Source organism: Narcine bancroftii, chromosome 7 (assembly GCF_036971445.1).
Source record: "Narcine bancroftii isolate sNarBan1 chromosome 7, sNarBan1.hap1, whole genome shotgun sequence".
Taxonomy (NCBI): Eukaryota; Metazoa; Chordata; class Chondrichthyes; order Torpediniformes; family Narcinidae; genus Narcine; species Narcine bancroftii.
This window is the reverse complement of record NC_091475.1, coordinates 76,829,347-76,848,862: the sequence shown is the minus strand read 5'-3', so window position 1 is coordinate 76,848,862 and position 19,516 is coordinate 76,829,347. Positions and strand designations below refer to the sequence as shown.

The 19,516-nt window shown below is 36.9% G+C and overlaps 1 protein-coding gene across 10 annotated transcripts in view; it reads left to right on the top strand.

Annotated features, from left to right (window-relative positions):
* Window positions 1-19,516, top strand: part of atp11a (ATPase phospholipid transporting 11A) — a 213,865-nt gene that overhangs the window by 10,959 nt on the left and 183,390 nt on the right. The window lies entirely within an intron of this gene.

Below are 19,516 nucleotides of genomic sequence, written 5' to 3'. Positions count from 1 at the left end.
GGAGCCGAAGGAGACCCCAGTGACCCTCACTACTGCTTTTATGGTCCTGTGGATTTACCTCTGATCCAATGCTCCACAGCAACCGGCCAGGACCCTCGATTTTGCTCCTGTGGAAAGTTGATAGAATGTTGGCAGGTAGCCTTGCTACCTGTGGTATTTCATCTTCCTGACAAATGAGGAGATGTGTGTCCAGTTTCAGTCACTTGTTCAGTGGTCTCTGAGGAACTTGGTGCTCTCTACTCTCTCCAATACTAATGTGCTATTAATGTGTAGTGGAGGGTGGTCATCCTTTCTTCCTGAAATCCATAATCATCTCCTTTGTCTTGAACCCATTAGTGATAACAAAAGGGAACCTCTGGAATTGATAAAGCAGTTAGTCTCCCTCAAATGCTGTGTATGGGCAGTCATTGGAACGGATCGATAACTGATGGTATGGAGCTTTCAGTTCGATGGCCAAATAGACCCAGTTCTGTGCAATTTTGTTTACTGTGTCCGAGACTCTGGTTGTTATTCTCACACCATTTCACAAGATCTTCTACTTCTAGGTAGTGTGACTCATTGTTGCTGGTGAGGCCATGTGTTGTGTCATCTGCCAACTTGATGATTCTGTTGGAGCTGATTCTGGCGTTGCAGTCGTGGGTCAGTAGCATGAACAGCCCTGAAGTATCTCAGTTGATGGTGCTCGACGTTCTGCTGCCAACCCAGACAGACTGGTCTTTCTGTTCAGAAGTCCAAAATCCAGTTACAGAGAGGGATGTTGAGTCCCAGCAAGGACAGCTTCTCCACCATCCTCTGGGGTATGGTTGTATAAAACACTGTGCTAAAGTCAATGAACAGCTTGGCATACGAGGTTGTGTTCTTCAGGTGGATTAGGATGGAGTGGCGGGCAAAGCCATAGCTTTGTCAGTGGAACTGTTATGCCTGTAGGTGAATTGAAATGGGTCCAGTGTTTCTGGGAGGTGCACTTGGGTTTGTTCTATCACCAGATGTGCAAAGCATTTCATAATTGTGGAGGTTTGTACATTGGGAGATTGAACATTGTTAGGACCTACACTGTGAACCGTAGGGTCCCAAAATGCAAAACCTCACAATTCTCTGTTATCATTGAGGCCAGCTACTGTCTCAAAATTAAAATTAGCACTCAAATTTATCAGAATACAGATATTGTGGATTCACTGAAGTTGTAAAAATTACAACTATAATTATCACTCTGTAAGACTGCATGGACCCAATGCTCATTATTACATCCATTAATTATCCAAAGCCCTTTACATCTAATGGTTTCAAGGGTAAAAATGTGCTGCTGACAAAGTTGGATTGTTGATTGCTTTTTTAAAAAAAGTTATTGCTTGAAGAATAATTGACTCTGCAGGTCAAACAGTAATTTCAGCAGCTGTAACGCTTGAGTATTTTTCTATCTGCTGGACTAGCATTTGATTTGAAGTTCAATAAATTCTTGATTTGTAATTTGGCACACCAGAGTGAGAGTCCAGTGAGAATGCCATTCAGCAGGATTTGAATAAGATTAATGATAATTTGGATCTTGAGCCGCTTCATTCTTGAATTCATTATTATCGAGTCATGCCATGGAAACTGGTCTTTTGGCCCAATGCCCACACCAACCAAAATGTTCCACCCACACTTGTGCCACTTCCCTGCATTTGTCCTATGTGGCTTGATTTCCCATCCACGTAACAGTCCAGTTTTTGATTTCTTTTTCCTCAAACATTGCAATAGTACTTGCTTCAACAACTCCTCCCGCAGCTCATTTCATACACCCACCACCCTCTGTAAATTTTAAAAAAATAGTTGCCCCTCAGATTCACATTAAATCTCTCCTCCCTCCCCCCCCACATTTTAAACTTGTGTCTTCTTGTTACCGATCTTCCCCAAAAGACTCTGATAGTTTTCCCATCTATTTCTCTTATGATTTTGTACCTCTCTGAGATCATCCTTTACTCCTGCACTTCAAGGAATAAAAGCTCTAGCCTATTCAACTTCTCCTTAAAATCAGGTCCCCAAGTCCTGGTTGTAATTCTTCTCTACACCCTCTACAACTTGACATCTTTCTTGTAATGTTTGGAATTCTCTAACATGCTTGGAATTCTCTAACCAGGGAAGTGGTTGAGGCTGCCTCGTTAAACCTATTTAAAATTCGGTTAGATCAATTTTTACATGATAGAGGAATTAGGGGATATGGGGAGAAGGCAGGTAGGTGGAGTTAGGTCATAAATTAGATCAGCCATGATTGTATTGAATGGCGGAGCAGGCTCGATGGGCCATTTTTGGCCTACTCCTGTACCTACTTCCTATGTTCCTATAATATGGTGTCCAAAGCTAAATGCGATACTCAAAATGGAGCCTCACCAGCATACCAGGCCAGCATCTGCCACATAACCTCCCATAGATGTCTTCAATAGGTGGGTGGTTGGGGCCTATAGTGAACTTGGCTATGTTTGCTACTTTTTGTAGCTTTCTGAATTCCCCAACACTGATTTGAGTTACTGTGATGGCTGTGATGCAACCATCCATATACTTTCCACAGTGCATCTACAGAAGTTTGTTGGAGTAGGGGGGTGTCACGTGATGTTGTGAAGGAACACCATACACCCTGCTGACTACCGATGGATTTATTTAAAAAAAGGTACATATTAAGGAAAGTTAAAATTATAAAAACTATTCTAAAGTTAGTTTAAAATGTCTATCATTAAGAAATAAGATGTCTCAGATAAAACAGTTTAAAAACCATGCCAAAAGAAAAATGAGAAGACAAAGAGAGAAAATTCAGGCCTACCTTTATCCTCTAAGCAGGCTGTCGAAGTTCATTCTGGAGATAGCCTGGTGAGCGACAGTCCTCCAGAGCTATCCCTGTGGATCTCCACAAAGATGGAGCCATTGGGAAAAATACAATTGCATCGCTTGCGCATGTGTGCTGTAGAAGAAAAAAGTTAGAAAAAATATCTCCACAGTCCTTAAATGACCACTTTAATGTCCGAGTTGGTGAACAAGAGGGTAAAATTTTTATCTTGGAGGACTCCAACAACTCTGGAAGTGAAGAAGAAGGATTTAAAGGCAAGTTTTAAAAAAAAAAGATAAAATTGAGACCAAAATTGATAAACTTTCAGATGCACTGGAAAATAATTTTAGATTTCTAACTGTAGAATTAAAGCAAGTTAAAATTGATACGACTAAATTGATAAATAATATTTCGCAAAGGGTTGATAAATTGGAAGAAAAAATTCAAGATGACCGTGAAGAGCTGCAACAACTTGCAGAAAAGTCAAATGTTAATGAAGTTTCAGTTACTACTTTAGTTTCCATGAATGAAAAATTGCTTGAAAGTTGATATTTTGGAAATAGAATTGATGATCATTTTCCTGAATTAATAAATATGGATTAGATGGTTTTTGTCAAAAATAGTCAAACCTCAAAAAATATAGTAAAGTAATGAAGTTTAATTCATCTAGCTCAGAAGAAAGAGGATTGAAGTGTTATCATAGCTTTAGTTACAGAATAAGCCTTTGACGTTAAAATGGGATTTTTTAAATTTAAGGTTCTAAGTAAATTTGGCTTTGGTATAAATTTTATAAACTGCATTAAGGCACTATATAGAAATCCTAAAGCTAAAGTAATAATAAATGGACAGATATCTCAATCTTTTAATTTAACTAGATCTAGTAGACAGTGGTCCTTTATCACCAGCTTTGTTTGCTTCAGATATAGAGCCAATTGCACAAAAAGTATGAGATAATCTCCAGTTGTAAGGGTTTGAGAAAATTCAGACTGAACATAAAATTAGTTTATTTGCTAACGATGTATTAGTTTATTTAACTCAACTGCAATTATCATTACCAAGTCTTTATAGTCAATTGTTAGAATATGGGAAAATCTCAGGGTATAAAATAAATTGGATAAAAGTGAAGAAATGGAATTGATAAAAGGAGACTACTCACAATTTTGACAAAAAGTTCAATTTAAATGGACAGACAAGATTAGATATTTAGGTATAAGTATTGATAATAATTTGAAAAAATTATATGAACTATCTTCCAGTATTTTAAAAAGATAAATGAAGATTTAAAGAGGTAAATTTACCTAGTATGTTAATTGGGAGAGTTAATTGTATTAAAATGAATATCTTGCAAAGAATTCAATGTTTATTTCAAACTTTACCTTAATTTTTTTTCAAGATTTAAATAAACACGTTAGGAAATTTCTCTGGAAAGGGAAAATGGTAAGAAAGTCATTGGAAAAGTTAACATGGGAACTTAGTAAACAACTTCCTAATTTAAAAAATTATTCCACGGCAGCACAATTAAAATTTTTAGTTTCTACGTTTGTTAACACTAAATAATCTTGGGTGGACATTGAATTAAATAAGATAGAAGAGTTTATTTATAGTTGGGAATCAAAATCTATAAAAGGTGCTCTGATTTAAAGATATTTGCTTCTTATGTGGAATAAAGTTAAATTAGAAATTTATGGAAATCTTCTTTCATTTTTAAAAACTCCATTATCCTTTATTTTTTTTCAAAAGATAACTTTAAATGTTTGCAATAATAAAGGAATACAACTGGGAGATTGCTGTGATAATGGGAGATTGATGTCTTTTGACCAATTAATAATTAAATAAAATATTCCCCATGATTGGGTCAGGCTAATGATAATATTTTAGTTGGTGGTGATTTTAATTGTGTTTTGGAACCTTTATTAGATAAATCTCCGAAGAAAGTTAAAAAATCCAAGTTGGCAATTCAGGTCCAAGCGTTGATGAAATACCTTAATTTAGTAGATATTTGGAGACGTCTTAATCTGACAGAGAAAGATTTTTCCTTTTATTCATCTAATCATGAATCGTTTTCAAGGATTGATTTCTTTTTAGTATCGGCACATTTACAAGGGAAAATACAACAAGCGGAATATAAAAGGGTGATTTCAAATCATTCTCTGTTATATTTTACATATGAAATTTCTGAGAAAATTCAAATAGCTTATTGTTGGAGATTTAATACAATGTTGTTAAATAATGTGGAATTTATTGATTATTTGAAAAAACAAATTAACTTTTTTTAAAAGAAAATTCTAATTCTGTTCAAAGTAAGTTTATATTATGGGATGCTATGAAAGCCTATTTGAGAGGACAAATAATTAGTTATATTTTTAAATAAAAAAATAATCGATTAAATCAGTCTTGAATTAGAGAAACAGATCAATGAGTTAGAAAAGGAATTTCTGAAAGATACTACAGAAGATCAGAAAATAGAATTATCGAGGCTGAAATTGAAATATAATACTTTGCAATCTTATCAATTTGAATGTGTGATTAATAGGACTAAACAACGGTATTACGAATGGGGTGAGAAAGCACATAAGGTATTGGCGTGGCAATTAAAGAAAGAACAGATATTGAGGACTATTAATGCTATTAGACGGAATTCTCTTTTTACCTCTTCAAACCTCGTGAGATTAATGATGAATTTTATTCAGTTTATAAAAAGTTATATACATCTGAAGGAAACCGGAAACTGGATCGATTGATCTTTTTTTATCACAGTTGAATTTACTGATATTAGAGATTGGAGATATACAAGAGTTAGAAGAAAAATTTACTGATTCGGAAATTAAAATGGCTATGCTGGAAATGCCGAACGATAAATCGCCTGGTGATGATGGATTTTCGGTTGAATTTTATAAAAAAATTTTATGATTTATCTACAGCGTTTGGGGATGTATTACATCAATCTAATGCTTTAATTACAGTAATTCCTAAAAAAATATAGAGATCCTTTGAAAGTATATTCATATAGACCAATTTCGTTGTTAAATGTAGATTATAAAATAGCTAAAATATTAGCGAATAGATTGGTTAAATTTTTACCAAAGTTGATTCATATTGAACAGAGGTTTTATAAAGAATAGATATGCTTCAGATAACATTTTGCGCATGATTAGTTTGATTAATAGATTTCAACAATCTTTAGATCACCCGATGGTGATATCCTTAGATGCAGAAAAAGCATTTGATAGAGTTGAATGGAATTTTTGTTTAAAGTTTTGGAGAAATTTAAGTTTGGTCCTTTTATTGGTTGGATTAGGGCTCTATATAGTAAACCGGTAGCTAGAGTATTGACGAATGGTTTGATTTCGGAATCTTTTAAGTTAACTCGATCAACTCGTCAAGGTTGTCCTTTATCACCAGCTTTGTTTGCGTTAGTGATTGAACCTTTACCACAGTTGATAAGACAAAATACACAGATACAAGGTATGAAAGTTTTAGATGAGGAATATAAAATTAATTTATTTGCTGATGATGTATTGGAGTATTTAATAAACCCAGCTCAGTCATTTTTGCATTTGAAGGAATGTTTAATACAATATAGATGTCTTTCTGGATATAAAGTTAATTGGGGGAAAAAAGTGAAATATTACAGGTACATGAAGGAGATTATTCAGTTTATAAGAATATTATTAATTTGAAGTGGACTGATCAAATTAAATATCTGGGTATAATTTTGAATGTTCATTTAAAATTAAGATAGGTGGAATAGTGGATAATGAAGAAGGTTTTCAAGGATTGCAGAGGGATTTGGGCTGCTTAGAAAAGTGGGCTGAAAAATGGCAGATGGAATTTAATGCTGATAAGTGTGAGGTGCTTCATTTTGGTAAGAAGAATCAGAATAGGACATATGTGGTAAATGGGAGAGCATTGAGGAATACAGAAGAGCAGAAAGATTTAAGAGTAACGGTACATCGTTCCCTGAAGGTAGAAACTCACGTGAATAGGGTGGTGAAGAAGGCTTTTAGTATGCTGGCCTTTATCAATCATTGCATGGAATATAGGAGTTGGGAGGTGATGTTGAGATTGTATAAGACGTTGGTGCGGCCTAATTTGGAGTTCTGTGTGCAGTTCTGGTCGCCTAATTATAGGAAGGATATAAACAGAGTGGAGAGAGTGCAGAGAAGGTTTACCAGAATGTTGCCTGGGTTTAAGCATCTGGAGTATGGGGAGAGATTGGACAGATTGGGTCTTTATTCTTTGGAGCGTAGAAGGTTGAGAGGGGATATGATAGAAGTATTTAAGATTATGAAAGGGATAGACAGAATGGATGTGGATAGACTATTTCCGTTAAGAGGAGGAAAGATTAAAACAAGAGGACATGAGTTAAGAATTAAGGGGCAGAGGTTTAGAGGTAACATGAGGGGGAACTTCTTTACTCAGAGAGTGGTAGCTGTGTGGAATGATCTTCCGGGAGAAATAGTGGCGGCGGAGTCAATTGTATTATTTAAGAAATGGTTGGACAGGTATATGGATGAGAAGAAGATGGAGGGTTATGGGCATTGTGCAGGGAGGTGGGACTAGAAAGGGGTGTTTGGTTCGGTGTGGACTAGAAGGGCCTAATGGCCTGTTTCCGTGCTGTAATTGTTTTGTTATGATATGTTATGATGCGCTATTTTGTTGTTTTCAGTTGAGATCATATTTGAGAGAAATTAGGATCAAAAATGGTTTTATAAGATCTTTCAAATTTGGAGCCAATTATAGTTGATAGAATGACAAAAAAATTATTTCAATTGCGTATATTTTGTTACAAGAACAACCACCTAAAGTAGGTTTGTTTAATTCAAAAGAAAGGAGGGAACAAGATTTAGATATGATAATAGATCAGCAGGATTGGCAAAATCTATGTAAACAAGTTATGTAGATAACTCAATTATATTTTACATCAATAGTATATTATACTTCAGAAAAGCAATAGATGGAGATCAAATTTATCAAACAAATGTTTTAGGTGTGGGAAAAAAATTGGAACTTTTTTCCATTCTATGTGGCCTTGTTTAAAGGTTAATTCTTTTTGGATCTCTGTAAATTTTTGCAACGATTCACTGGAGTGATTTTTCTGTTTAAATCCTGAATTATTAATGTTGGATTCTCAATTAAAATTTGTTAAATTTAGCTTTAGTAATAGCAAGGGAATGCACCACTGTAACATGTAAATGCAATGTTTCATTAACATTAGACAGATGGCATGCTGAGATTTAAAGTTGTAATTCTTTAGTAAAAAATACTTACAATTTTAGGGGTAAATATTCTTTAATCCTAAAAATTGAGCCTGTACACTATAATTGAGATTAAAATTATAATATTTTTTAAATTCTCTTGACCACTGAAGTTTTCCCTGTAAGAAAAACAATTATGTCAGATGGGATCCTTGAGTGTCATCTGATGCAATTGGAATTAATTATAATGCAATATTGATATCATGTATTTAAATTATGGAATTAGATAGGTTTGGGGGGGAGGGAGAGTTTTTTTTAAAAAATCGGTTGGAGTTTGGGGTTGGGTTTTGGATATATTTTCAGCATGTATTTGTTAACATTAGCCATTTTCAGGTGGCCATGAAGCTCGACTGTAAAGCCGCACAGAATACGCCTGTATAGCTGTCGGATGGCCATCTGAAACCGGAAAAGCCGGCCAGGAGGGTTACTGTATTGGAGGATTTAAACCATGTTTTTTTTGCTCCTGCAAGGCTGAGAATCAGTAACCTGCTTGAGACTCAGCAGAGAAAAGCTAAATTCCACCATGGGACCCAGAGATGCAGTTATCTGACAAAAAGACATCTGTGTACCAAGAACATTTAATCTTCCTGCTTACTTTCAGGCAGAGACTTAACCTTGACACAAAGTAAACCTTTGTATTCAAAGTGATAAGCTAGAAAGTTGTGTTCTTCGATAGAAGCCTAGACACGCTAGCTTGCTCGCTTATCTTTCTTTTTGTGCTGGGAATAGGTGCTTGAGTAAGCTTGAGTTAGAAGTGAGAGACTTCCTGAGGGGTGGCAACATCTCCCAGCAAGAAGAACAACTTCTAGAGTCCAACCAACGTCCTGGTCGGGGGAGGTGGAGAAGCTGCTACTGGCGCCCTGACAACCTACTACAAGTGTGCGGTCGTTGCCTCGCTTCGGCAGTTGAGACCAGTCTAGGTGTTGATCAGTATAATTAGGAAGGGCTTGCATTACTTACCTAACTTTTCTCTGAGAAGTATAACTATCCTGCTCGGAGTATTGATTGTGGCAGCTGAAAGTGGCCCGGGCTGCCAGGGGGCGGGCTGATGACATCGCGGTGATGTCATCAGCCATCAACTCCTGAGACAAGGGTTCAAATTTTATTTTGCACCCTCTCCCGCTGCTGGTCTCTTCCCCCCCCCCCCCCCCCCCGACCCTCGCCTGCCTGACTCCTGCTGCTGGTCTCCTTCCCCCCCCCCCACACCCAAAGTGACAGAGGGTGTCGGGAGGGTGGGGGGGTGGGAGAGCGGCAGCAGGAGTCAAGCGGGTGGGGGTGGAGAACGGCAGCGGGAGTCGGGAGGGTGGGGAGAACAGACAGCGGGTGTCGGGTGGTCGAGGGTGGGGGGGGGAGTGCAGCAGCGGGAGTCGAGTCAGGCCAGAGTTGTTTGTCAGGCATGCCTTGACGTGAGGTCAGCGTGGGCGGGACTAGGCACCTGTCTGGAGTAGCGGGCTCTTGCTGCTAGTCGGCTAGCAGTCAGCTGGCATGTTTAGGTGCCAGAAAGCTGTCCATTCCGTGGCCACCTAAACGTGCTAGCTGAACTCCTCTAGCCGCTCCTGCAGGCACCTAATCTTCTATCAGAACACCTGAAAACGGCTTTTGTATTATGGTTACTTATCATTGTTAGGGTTTGTTGGAGTCTTCAACATGCCAAATCTCCTCGAACTTCTAAAAATTCTTAGAGGCATTGTTGTGTCTTCATGGTGGTTTGTTTTGGGTTGAATGTGTGGATTTGAAGGAACTAACCCTCTTAATCGCCATCCTTTCAATGAAGACAGATGCATGGCTCCTCAGCTTCACTTTCTCAAGTCCACAATAAATTCCTTGATGACATTGAGAGCAAGATTATTGTTCCAGCACCACTCAACCAGGTTCTCAATTCATTCTATATTCTCACTCATCATTTCCTGTGACTTGGCCAACAATGGTGGTGCCATCAGCAAATGTATGGATTGCATTGGAGCCATACTTGGCAACAAAACCATGAATGGAGAGAAAATAGAGCAGGGGATGAAGAACGTAGCCTTGAGGTGCATGTGTTGATGGTCATTGAGATAGAGGTGATGTTGACTATCTTCTCTGATTGGGATCTGTTAATGAGGAAATCCAGGATTCAGTTGGAAAGGGATGAACAGAGTTCCACATTAGTTTTATTTGGTTGGCATGGTGGTATTAAATGCCAGGCTTTCGTCAATAAACAGCCTCTTGTCTAGGTTGTGGTATCACTTTGAAAGTGTTTGAAAAGGAGGGAATGAATCTCTTGACTGCATGCTGAAGGGGTATTTGGAAAGCCCTATATTCAATTTTGGTCTAATGAAATGGGACGAGAACACTTGAACAGAAAGGTCAAGGAAACTGTCATCAGTCGCAGTGAGGAAACTTCAGTTGAGAAAATAGGAACGGGATGTCACACGATGCCGTGAGGAACACCACGCACCTGACTCGAGGGATTTACTAAAAATAATTAAGAAAAGTTAAATTTACAAAAATTATTTGTGTTACCTTAAGTGTCTAACAGGAAAAAAATTTCTCCGAAGAAAGAAGAAGTTCTAAAGACCACGCCAAATGGGAAAAAAAAATGATCAAAAGAAGAGAGAGCTTGACCAAAGCAGGCTGTTAAAGTTGGATCTGGACCCACTGGAGAGGGCCCTGGTGAAGGACCATCCTCCAGAGCCATCCTTGCAGCACTCTGTAAAGATGGTGCCATTGGAAGAAAAAGTGTTGGGGCGGGGGGCAAGTCTCCTCAACTTTCAAAGGACCATGCCGGCATCTACATCTCTGAGCAAAAGTGAGACAGTTTCAACGTGGAGGAGGACTCCAACAACTCTGGAAGTGTAGAAGAGACCAGTTCAGAAGGAGGAGGAATTACAGGCGAGAGAAAGACTTTTAATAAAAAAATGAACAAAATTGAGACTAAAATTAAACTTTCTGATGCACTGGAAAGTAACTTTAAATTTTTAATTTTAGAATTAAAGCGTTAGAATTTATATGACTAAATTGATAAATAATGTTTCACAAGAAGGTTGATAAATTGGAAAGGAAAAATCAAGATGTCCATGAAGAACAACATATTGCAGAAGGGTCAAATGTTAATGAAGATTCAATTGCTGCTTTTGTTATGAGCCAAGAGGACCCCAAAACCTATCAGCAATAGATATTCACCAAGACAAATGGTTACTTAAACAAAAGTTGATTTTAACATAACATAACATAACAATTTACAGCACAGAAACAGGCCATTAGGCCCTTCTAGTCCGCACCGAACCAAACACCCCTCTCTAGTCCCACCTCCCTGCACAATGCCCATAACCCTCCATCTTCTTCTCATCTATATATCTGTCCAATCTTCTTAAATAATACAATTGACTCCGCCGCCACTATTTCTCCCGGAAGCTCATTCCACACGTCTACCACTCTCTGAGTAAAGAAGTTCCCCCTCATGTTACCTCTAAACCTCTGCCCCTTAATTCTTAACTCGTGTCCTCTTGTTTTAATCTTTCCTCCTCTTAACGGAAATAGTCTATCCACATCCACTCTGTCTATCCCTTTCATAATCTTAAATACTTCTATCAAATCCCCTCTCAACCTTCTACGCTCCAAAGAATAAAGACCTAATCTGTCCAATCTCTCCCTATACTCTAGATGCTTAAACCCAGGTAACATTCTGGTAAACTTTCTCTGCACTCTCTCCACTCTGTTTATATCCTTCCTATAATTAGGCGACCAGAACTGCACACAGAACTCCAAATGAGGCCGCACCAACGTCTTATACAGTCTCAACATCACCTCCCAACTCCTATATTCCATAGGAATTGCTTTTAATTATTTTTAAACATAAAAGCAAAATGAGACTTTAACTTGACTAACTTAACTTAACCTCCTTCTAATTCTAATTACACATATGTGTAATGTGTGTGTGTAAGTTCAGAAAAGTTATTTGGTTTATAGTCCAATCTTACTTCTCATACCCTCCAAGTTCACTGGTTGCAGGCAATTCTTATACTGTGCACAGAATTTAACATCTATAAAGTTCACCAGGCTTTGGTGCTTGAAAGGTAAAGGGTTACCACTCAGGAAGGTTCTTGTCGGTTTAGAGAGAGATTTGTTGTTTCAGGACATCCACAACTGATTCCTTTTTAATCAAACAGTCCTGTGTCTTGCTGATGAAACTTGCCCCCTTCAGAGTTCTCCAGATGATAACCTCTTTTTTTCAGGTCACCACAGAGCACCTTTTTGTTTCTCTTATTCCAAGTGAAACATTACACAGCCAGTCCTCTCCTCTTTCATGGACCACAAGGGCTTTGACCAGGCTGAATACTGAATAAAGCACTTTCATACCCGTATTCCAAAATGGGGTTTTCCACAAGCTTGCCAGCTTGTCATGTTCCAGTCCCAGCTGCTGCTACTGATTGTAACACCTGTTGAAGTGCTCGCTCGTGCTCTCTTGACAATCTGCGGTTCCAACAAGATCTTTCATCTGTTGCCTTTTCTAAACAATAATGCATTAGGTCAGTCTGGTGAGTACTCTCCAAAGCTTGTGCAAAGACTGTTGGCCCTGACATGTCCAGCATTAGCAGGGCTCCAGTATTTGAAATAAGATGTGTTTTTATATAACCTGCACTAACAGACCTTTCCCAATTTATCTCCCCAAAACATATCTATATACTCTGTCACATTTCGGTCTCTATGAATGAAAAATTGTTTGAGAAAGTTGATATCTTGGAAAGTTTGCTGTAGAAGGAACAATCTTAAAATCACATGTCTGAAGGTCAAGATGTGATCCAATTTTTTTTTTCAAGAATGGATACTGAAAATGTTTGGAGAAAATAATCTTGAAGATTCTGATTGAGAGAGCTCATAGACCAAAACTGGGTCTAACCAGAGACCTCGTTCTATTTTGATTAGATTTTTAAACTATCAAGATGGAAAAAAGATGCTTGGCTTAGCAATGAAAAGAGCCAAAGAATATGGACCTTTGAATGATGAAGGGGATAACATTTTTTTTATCCAGATCTGAAGAGTTTAACTCAGTTAAGAAGGGTTTATATGATAAAGGTTATAGATTTGTTCTTCACTACCAAGCCATGTTGAAAATATTTTTGTCATTATCAGCAGAAAGTTTTTTACAAACTATGTTGAGGCTGAAGAATACGTAAAAGATTTGTCTAAATTTCAAGCACCTGTAGAAGGGGACTTGCTGAAATAAATTGTTGATGTATTTAAAAAAAGTGGTGTATTCCCTTTTTATTGATGAAGAAATTTTGGCTGGGTAAGTATTTTTAAAGGAAAGTTACCCTCCCCCCCCACCCCGGGGTCGGCATTGTGTTGATTTCTGTCAATTACATGTTTGTGGTTTGACCACGACCCATAAAATGGAGGGTGATGACGCTCATATCTTTAACGTTTTGGGGGGCTTATTTTTTTTTAAACTTTTTAATAATAATTTTTTAATAATATGTTTATTCTGAATAATTTTGGTTTTTTGTGGATTGCTGACATTGACACCTAGGACCAAATTAATTTTTGGGAATTCTTCCTGGATAGGAGTGATCGATAGAAATTTTTTAAAAATTATAGATTAAAAACAATTAACAAAGCAGATAATATTTTGAATTTTAATATTAATGGGCCCATATAAAGAAAGAAGATTTTATCTCGTATGAAGAAATTAGGATAGATATTGCCTTTTTGCCAGAGACTTTTTTAAAATGAAAATGAACACTTGAAATTGAAAAGAGATTGGGTAAGTTTTTAATATTTAATTCTAAAGCATGAGGAATAGCAATTTAAGAAAAAAATGACCAGTTAAAGTTCAGAGTAATTACAGATCCAGCAGGAAGATATGTAATGGTAAATTGTCAGATATTTTCTGAGGAGTTGGCTTTATTACACATTTATGCACCTAATACAGATATGAAATTTATTCAAGATCCTTTTTTGATTTTAGTAGATGTACATGAAAATGTTTTAGTAGGTGGTGATTTTAATTTCTGTTTGGAACCTTTGTTGGACAGATCATTGAGAACTATAAGTCAAAGGGTGCTAAAATATTGTTATCCTTAATGAAAGACTTGACCCATTTCTATACCTCAAATTTTTTCAAGATTTAAATAAACAAGTTAAAAAATTTCTTTGGAAAAGAAAAATGGTAAGAAAGTTGTTAGAAAAGTTAAGACGGAAATATGAACAAGGGGGACTACAACTTCCTAATTTTAAGAATTATTATAATTATAAGGCAGAATGATTAAGATTTTTAGTCTCCCTGTTGGTTAAAAGTTAAATAATCCTGGGTAGAAAATGAATTGAACAAGACAGGAGAATTTATACTAGATGAGCATATTTATAAATGAGAGCCAAAATTAATAACAGCGAATAAAAATGCTATGATATTAAACATTTGCTTAATATCTGGTATAAAGTTAAGTTTGTGGCGTTGTGAGCAGTGGAAGAAACACAGCCACCATGTTGAGTGTCGTTAATGACTTTTTATTCAAATTCAGCACGTCCCTATAAGGGCAGCATGAGCTCAGTCACCTGGTACATTGTGATGTCATAATTGCTGCACAGGGTGGGCGCTGGAAGGGATGCTGGAGTCAGAGAGAAACCTCTGACGACACCATTTCCCCATGGCTGCCCCGCCACGTGGCGGTACAAGCTAGGCCGGTTCACCATGAGGATGTGCGCTGCCACAAGTTATAAATTGATGGAAATCTTCTTTTGTTAAAAATGCCATTTATCTTTTAAAAATAAATTAATAATCTTTAAATATTTGGAACAATAAAGGAATTTCAAAATTTAAAGATTATGATAATGATTTTCTTTTGATCAATTAAATATCAAATATGATGTTCCTTGTAACACATTATTTTCAACTAAGAGCCTATTCAAGAGAGAAATTAGGATCTGACGTAGTTTTTAAAGATCTTTCAAATTTGGAGCAAATTATAGTTGACGGAACGACTAAAAAATTTTATTTCAATAACATATTTTGTTCAAGAACAAACACCTAAAGTAGGTTTGTTTATTCAAAAGAAAGATGGGAACAAGATCTAGGCATGATAATAGCTCAACAGGTCTGGCAAAATCCATGCAAAGAAGTTATGTCTAATACTATTAATGTAAGAAACAGATTACTTCATTATAATGTTTTACATCAATTGTATCTCAGAAATTGAATAGGTGGAGCTCAAACTTATCAGGTCAATGTTTTAGATGTGGAAAAGAAATTGGATCTTTTTTCACTCTACATGGTCTTGTTTGAAGGTTCATTCTTTTTGGGTTGATGTAAGTTTTTACAGTAAATTACTGGTGTGACTTTTCTGTTAAATCCTGAATTGTCAGGAAATTTTGAAAGTATTACACTTAAATTACTTTTGTCATATTATCAATTAATATTTGTTAAGTTGGCCTTGGTCATAGCAAGGAGATGTATCGCTGTAACATGAAAATCCGATGTTTCATTAACATTAGAAAGATTGCAAGCAGAGATTCAAATTTGTTTTCCTTGAGGAAAAAAAAACTTAATTCTATGAATTTGGACCCTGCATGCTAGAATTAGGAGATTAAAATTATACATTTTTTAAAATCCTCCTGACTAGTGAATGAATAATAACTTTGATATTTTTGGGATCCTTGAGTGTCATCTGATGCAATCCAAATTAATATGTTGTTGTGTATTTTATAATGGATTAGATTAATTATGCAATAGATTGGGTTAAGGGGGCGGGAGGGTTTTAGGTGTTTATTTTTAGTTATATCTTTTAATATATTCTAAGCATATATGTTAATACTGTAATATTGTGATTTATTATTTGTTATATTATGTTGATTTAAATAAAATATTGGAGAAAAAGGAAAATGGGAACAGTAAGATCTGGTGTGAGTGAAACAAGTTATCAATTTGAAATAAAAACTATAGTTGCCACATGATGTGGATTTGCTTTATATTTTGACATTCCAACTTTCATGAAGAAAAGGCCGAGATTACAATTCAAAGTTTGATCCAAAATACATGACTTGGAGAGGAAGAAAACATGTCAAAAACTGGAGGGAAATAGTATGGAGGTTTGCAATATCATGAGGACCTCAGGCTTTTTCCCATGGTGGGGAAATCTAAAATTAGAGCACTTGGATTTAAGCCAAGAGGGGAAAGATTTGAAAGCAACCTGTGGGGAACCTTTCTCACATAAGGGTGGGTGGTGGGAATGAATTGCCAGAGAAAGTGGTAGAGGTGGGGACAAAAATTGTGCTCTAAATAAATTTTGATATATGAATAGGGAAGGTTTTGAGCAGTGGTTTTCAAACTTTTTCTTTCTACTCGCATACCATTTTAAATAATCTCTATGCCATAGGTGCTCTGATTATTAATGGATTACTTAAGGTGGTATGCGTGTGGAAAGTAAGGTTGAGAACCACTGTTTTAATCATACCAACTTAACTCGTGATGTGCACAATTTCATAACTCCAAAGGAAATAAGGCAATGACAATTTTTCTCAAGCAAAATATTTCAGCAAAAATTTGGTCTAGATCAGTGGTTCTCAACCTTCTCTTCCCACTCACTAATCTTTACTAATCTTTACTAAACTTTACTAATCGCAGAGCACCAATGGCATTGGGATTACTAAAGATGGGTATGCAAGTAGAAAGAAAAGAAAAAATATGAAAATCACTTGGTTTAAGTGATTGGGAGTCGAATGCAGGCAAATGGGACGATCTTGGTTGGTATGAACAAATTGGGCTGAGTAGCCTGTTTCCATGCTGTAGAACTCTACTACTCCAAAATACTAAATAATCCATTGAAGGGTAGTGGAAGCAGCTCACAAAGTAGAGGCCGAGAAATGCAAGTGGATCAAAATTCTTTGACTCCTGTTGGAGGTACTCTGACCAGATGGGTTGATTGGTCTTCTCTCAAATCAAGTGTAAGGGCTGGAATTTCATTAAAGTTCTGGGCCAAATGTAACTTTTTTTTTCCCCTCAGTGACTTTTCAGGGCACAATTTATGGAATTAAAGCAGATGGAGATTCCAAGAAGGTTCTTTTTCCATGTTTCGTGGAAGGTACTGACAATGATATGTAAAATTAGTCCCTCAAGTCTGCTATATTTCAACATAATTCTCTGCTTTATTTCCACTTTACCATCTATCTTTCCTTTGGATTGCCTTAGGACAAAAATATCACTTAAGTCTTGAACTTTCCAAATGAGTGGAGAATTCCAAAGACTTGTAGCTCTCTGTGCAGAGGAACTGCTCCTTCATAACTGAATGTACGCACTAGTTTTAGATTATTCGTCAAAAGATGAAAGAGTCTCCTCATCCATCATCTTGTTAATCACTTTAGAATCTCTCACTCCTCTGTGAGATCGCCCTTCATACTCATAAACTCCATTGGAAATGAATCCATCTGTTCTCTTGGGGTGATTTCCAAGATTCAGTCTTGTATTTCAGATATTTCAAGTTGCAAATAAATTGGGCAATTGGTTGTTTTGTCTGCTGGTGGTTGTAATACTTAAGAAATGAAGTACAAAGGGATTTGAAATAAAAATCGATGCCAGAAATGCTCAGCAGGCCTTTCGCACCTGGAACAGACTTCGACCTGAAATGCTCATTGTTTCACTTCACGGAAGTGTCCTAATCTGGGGAGTATTTCCAGCACTTGATTTTTAGTTTGGAATCCCGGTATCTGCAATTATTATTTTTTTTTTAAATTATCATAAAGATATGGGTATTCCAGACACTGAAAGCAGGATATAGGTTCATTGGACTCTTGTTGGAAAGTTGGTCAGAGTATTGGCAGATGGAATTTAATCCTGACTCCCCCATCACCCCCCCCCCCCCCCCACCCTCTCGACAAGTGCTCTTTCCTTGCTCTATCCTCAAAACCCATTGCAATGCTAAATGAAGCCAAACAAGCCATTTTTTCTTAAGTGACAGATTTGGAGATGAACAGCAAAAAACAAGTATTTATCAATCACACATCCATGCTGATTGATGAGAATCTACACTAAACTAATTTGCCTGTTAGGACTGAATCCTTCTCTGCCTTGCCCATTTAAGTGTGTATTTAAAAGGCCCTTAATTGCAATAATTGTACTCGGTTCCACAATCTCTTCTGGCAACACCATCCAGATTTCTTTCTCTGTATATTTAAAAAAGCACCTTTGCCTCTCAGATCCTCTTTTTAAAACATTTCTCTCACATTAAAGTCATGCCCTCTTGTTTTTGATACCTCTATCAGAGGAAGTAGATTTTGACCATTCAGTGCCTCTCTTAAACTTGTATCTGTGTATTGTGTCATTCCGTTGACCTTTGCTCCAGGGTAAACAAGCCCATTCTATCCAATCTTTCCCCAGGATGAAAGTACTTCAATCCAGGCAACATCCTGGTGAATCTTCTGTGTACGCTCTGTACACCATGTTCCAAGTGCAACCAACTAGTTTTTTTATTTGCAATGTTGAAACACAGCATTACATCTTGTGTATTCTGTGCATTGAAGCCAAGCTTTTCATATGCTAACCTCACGAATCTATGCACCTGTGTTCCTACTTTCAGAGAGTAATGGAATTTGATTCCAGGGTCTCTGTGCATCAATACTTCTGGTGCTCTATCATATAGGTAGTGTATTATTGCCATTTGACTTCCATCAACTTGAATTCATTGTGATTAAATCCATCTTCCAATGTTCTGCGCAACTTTCCATTGACCCTACATCAAGTTGCAGCATCCTTGCTTTTCCACAGCACGAACAATTTTTCTAATTTATAAATTTGCTAATTATACTTTCTACATAAATCATCAATCTGATTCATAAACTACTGGGCCGAGACTTCCAATCAGAAAAGCATCCTTCCATCATTGCCTGCTGTCTTCATGCTGTTTTTGGATCCAATTAACCAACTTGCCTCAGGTCCTTTGAGCCTTAAACAGCCTATCATGCAAAACTTTGTCAAATATCTTACCAAAGTTTGGATATATTTCATCTTCTACACTTTCTGCATCTTGTTCATGGCTTTTTTTTTAAAAAAAAACACAATTAAATGGTTGAGCCAGGATTACCCCATACAGTCATGCTGGCTATTGCTGCCTTCCTTGAATGTTCTCCAATCATGTCCTTCCCTCTGACCAAAGGCTCACTGGCCTCGTTACCTGCTTTTTTTTCTTTTATAAAGAAAAAAGCAACACAATCTGTCCACTAGTTGTATTGAACATTGTCAGTAGCTAATGAAGATTCAAAAATCTCCATCAGTGCCCCAACTGCCTCCTTCCTTTCTTCCCATTTGTGATAGATTTTATCTGACCCTTAGACTTCTAAAACTCCACTTGCATCATACTTCCCAGACCATCGTTCTTACCCCGGAACTTGCTAGCTTCCATACCCCTTTCCTCAGTGAATATAGGCAATAAATGTTCATGTAGGACCCTTCCTTCCTCTCCTATCTCAGCATATAGAAGAAGAAGACCCATTC